Here is a 4,797-nt window from a genome sequence, read left to right on the forward strand (position 1 = left end):
AACTCATTTTGAGCTTTTATCCTGCTACAATACTTCTTTAGTCCCAATAATTGAAGCAATCCATGTTTCTCAAAAAAAAAAAAAAAGAAAAAAGAAGACACAATTTGACACAAAATGACAGCAATTCAACACAGTTTTGACTCCCAGAAAGGTGAGATTTTTCTTTTTTCCCCTCTTCTCTCCCCTCATCAGACCCCATCTCAGCTCAGCTTTTGACACCATTTTGCCCTACCAGAGCAGCTCCCCCATCACTTCTGTGCCTGCCGCCAGCTCTGCACTGTCCCTTTCCTTCCTGTGCCGACACTCGATGAAGTCACGGCATTAATTGCTGGGTGAAATCATGTTTCTCGCCATGATGGGTCATTTCTAGAAGAGCCACTTTCAATCAGTACCAAATAGTCTTCCGTGGGTAGGGCTGCTTGGTGCTCAGCACTTCTGAAAGTGTAATCACTTATGTCCCTGCCTGTCTGTGGCTCTAGGAAATCAGCTTGAGGCAGTGGTTAAAATCATACTTCAGCTGTATTTTATATATGCAGCTCCAGGTACTTAAAAGCATTTGTGATTCCAGCAGTGGTGGAACGAGTAGGATGATATGAGAAAACACAGGTACCTCTTCCGAATGTCACCAGAAATCCTAACAGAGATAGTCTCGCTCTCCCTGCAGCCTGTGTTTCATGAGCTGTTTGTTGAAGGACGACCAGAGGGAAAAAACCTTTAATCACAATGCATGCCAGATGGTTTTCAATCAGCAAACCTCCATCACTTCAATCAGTAACCTAAGAGGGAGAGACGCTGCATCCTGGCTATCGAGCTACTCCCTTCTATCAGCTTATTCAAAACAAGTTTTCTTTGACATCCATCCCCCATTTTACCTTCCTTTGTTCTACTTCCCACCTTTAACCCTCTCTTGGAGAGCAAGATACTTTATGACCGTGGTTAAGGTTCTCAACCCCCCCCCCCGAAAAGGCAAGTGATGGTGTCTGATGAGAAGCAGCAATCAGCCTTCAGCCATCAGACGCCCTTCTGTCCGCATAAGCAGGAAACTTTTCACAATTCAAGTTTGTTTATTGCCTGAGCTAGCTAAAGGCCATGAAATGCTAATGTTAATGCTACGAGCACATTACTGCCTCTTTAATTTATTTCAGCTAACTTCTGTTGATGGCATTTGGGTAAGCTAAACTGCCAGTTGAACTGAATTTGTTGTGCAGTTCAACGTAAAAACCATGCTGGAAATAGATCTGTATTCAGAGGCATCTAATTAGGAAAACATCATGATAGTCAATGCAAATGTTTTCCAAGGCACTGCATCTGTGCACCATGCATCAATTGCATACTGAGATTGCAATATCCATTTTCCAAGTCATAAAAGCCATCTAATGAGAAAAACATGCACTTTCAGCCTGTCTGTGAGGAAGAAAGAGCAAACCTCAGGTTTTGGTGCTTAAGCCTCTGTGTGTAAATTTCCTCAGTGAAAAAAAAATAAGAAGGAAAGTAAGAAGGAAATAAGGAAAATTTGCAGGGCAGGGTATAACAGAAATCTGTGCAATGTTTATTAGCTAAAGTTGTGGTTTAGAAATGCCCGCTCCTATAGCATTAGGCTGCATACAAACACTGACATCCAAGCTCTCAACCTAAATGGATTTTGGTTTTTGCAGTTTTGCAGACCCAAATACTATGAACTACTCTGAGCATGCTGACCTGTGTCCTGCTCTTTCCTCTCTTGTTTAAACGTGTGTTTATGCATTAAAGTACATGTACACATGAGTATATATACACATATACGGATATACAGATATATGTACATACATGTATATACATACACCAAAAAAGTTCTGCTCCTTCCTGAGCAGTATGCAGGAATCAAGGGCTTGGGGTTCGATTTTTAGACAGAGCAAAAATAAGGCTGAAAATGGATCAGATTATCCATCAATTACATTAAGCACAGTCTTTCTCACAAATCCATGGTGCACTCATTTTTTTTTTTTTTCTTTGACTTCAATATGGAGAAAAATTTGCTTCACTGGGCATGCTTCCAGATGTGAGATCAGTTTCTTTGTGATCTGATCTCTTAGACCTGGTGTAAGTTACACGTGGGGTAGGCTGAGCATGTTAATAGTATGAGGAAGAGTGTCTTCTATACATAAAGTTCCTTAGTCTGTTATATACTTCTCCTTCAGTGTCTTTCTGCATCTTTTAGTGAAGGGCAAAATCTTTCTACAAAAGATGAAAAAAAACTATTAGGAACATCAGTAGCCATTAAAAGCCTTATTGGAAAACAAAACAAAAAAAGAAAAAAAATATTACTGGTTTTTTCCTTATCTATGCCAAAATTGATAGCTACTGACATAAAATAAAAAGCAGCTAACCTATTTTGTAGTGTATTAAAATGAAGTATCACATTTTGGACAAAATAGCAAAAAAAATTATTTCAGTAACTGGGCTAAAATACAAGTGTTGATATTCTTACACGTATAACATTGTTTCTTGGCGAGATTTTGTGGAGTTTTTCATTAAAGCATTTTAAATATTTAGAAAGCATCAGAAGTGCCATAGAGTGTTTTTCCTGTGCTTCTAAAGTGTTACAAAAATCCTTAAGGATCTGTGCAAACTCGCTCTCTAAAAAAAAAGAACTTTCTTCTAGTGACTAAACCTGACTAAAAATAACTAGTCCATCAAACTCAAAAGAACAAGCAATTTTATTCAAGTTCATTTGGGGATTTGATTATTCTTTTGAAAATGTTAAAGAACAGCAATCCTGAAAATCCAGGCAGAAAAATAGATTGATCTCCTAGGTCTGTTTAGTTGCTCTCCTTCAAGACAACAGGTACTGCCCCTTTTCTTAGAGCAATTATATCATTTCTGGCCTCTCACATCTGTAGAAAACTGCTTTTCAGGAAGAACTTATTCAAAAAGTCACCACAGTTCTGTTTGTAGAACAAATGGGTCTTTAATGGTTCACACTCTTATTTGAATATTCATGCTAATGAGCATTTTTTCCATTTAGGAAATAATCCTGTGGTAACCAAGCACTCCGATTAGCTGCAAAAAGCAGTTCTTTTAGGAAACTAATTTACACTGATTCTTGAGGAGATTGAGGAAACTACCATGTTCATTAGGGAAATTAAAAACACCCTATGTTTTCACCTACCTGTCCTAGCTCTAGTATATACAGCATACCGTTTACAGCTGTAGTGCTTTCCAAGGACCTTCCTGCTTATAAACGTTAAAAATCCTGACTGGCCATCATTCTTTAGAAACGAACGTACAAGCAAAGCAGTCACTGCAGATCCCACTACTTAATGCTATACAAAATGCTATTAAGGTATAAGGAAAAATGAGGAAGAAAAGAAATAAAAATGGAGAATTTAAGCAGGTATTCTCACTCAACTGGCATGAAGTGTCATAATTCATACAAACTCAGCACCTTTTTCATGACTAGACTTACTGAAGTCAACAGTTCACGTTAAAGAAGGATGTCCTCACCGGTATCCTTGGTTACAGACACATGTGCACGTGCACATGCCCACCAAACACCTCATTTTGCTACCTCCTGAAGCTCTTTTAAAACAAACTTACCAGTAATTTCATGTTCCCAAATTCTGCAATTACAGAGGTCAGCCCAGTGCCAACATTGACATTTTTTTGGACTGTCCCACTGGACATTAAAAGAAAAAAAAGTTTAACAAATGTTTGTGGTAATAGTTTTTGACAGAGCTCTTTAAATCTTTAGTCAGATATGAACTGATTATGGTTCTTTGCATATTTTACTTAATTCCTAAAAGTACCAGTAATGCAAAACATATTGGAACTGTCTTCAGGGACTTTGTTTTTAAATTTTGTCTATTAAACAGTTCCGTTATAAAGTGTATTTACAGTTTTTTTTTCCTCCAATTAATTGTTTGAGAGATGATAGCTATTATTTGCTGTCATATATTAAAGAACACAAGAAGGAAGGGAAAGAAAAGAGGAACCCTAAAGCATTTCTACATCATTATCCATTTATGAAAGCACTTAAGAGTGTGTGCTGCCCATACATTTTTATGTGAGATCCATTACAAAAAGTACTGGCCATACTGAATTAATGGGAGCTTTGCCGTGGAGACTGAACTTCACAGCCTGGGCTTTAGGCGTACTCTCATTTTCCTTGGTCATCTGGGACTCGTGGTTGCAAAATCTAGAAGTTAAAAGCCTTGCTGACAAAGCTAATAAGGCTGTGAGAAATTGAATTACACAGCATTGCACAGAGGAACAATTGGAGAAAATAAAAATTCTGCTGGAAGAACTGAGAAAAATTGGTGCAACATTTGCAGGACTGGTATGTTAACTTCTGCTGTCTTTTGCTGCCTTCTCATATTTTCATCTATTGTCTTTTTAGCTTGCTACGTAAAGAAAATTGTATGTAAGTGTTTCCCTTAGTCTTTAATGAAACAATTGATGAATATTCAAAATCCCTGGGTTATTTAACTTACTTATCCTGAAACCTGTGAACAGTGTGCTTGATGCTTTCCAGCTGCTGTATACTAGCCCAAGCTGAGTGGTGCGGTTGACACGCCGGGGGGACGGGATACCATCCAGAGGGACCTGGACAAGCTCGAGAAGTGGGCCCGTGTGAACCTCATGAGGTTTAACAAGGCCAAGTGCAAGGCCCTGCACCTGGGTCGGTGCAAGCCCCGCTATCAATACAGGCTGGGGGATGAAGGGATTGAGAGCAGCCCTGCCGAGAAGGACTTGGGGGTACCAGTGGATGAAAAGCTGGACATGAGCCAGCAATGTGCACTCGCAGCCCAGAAGGCCAGT

Source organism: Aptenodytes forsteri, unplaced genomic scaffold, assembly GCF_000699145.1.
Source record: "Aptenodytes forsteri isolate BGI_AS27 unplaced genomic scaffold, ASM69914v1 Scaffold2, whole genome shotgun sequence".
Taxonomy (NCBI): domain Eukaryota; kingdom Metazoa; phylum Chordata; class Aves; order Sphenisciformes; family Spheniscidae; genus Aptenodytes; species Aptenodytes forsteri.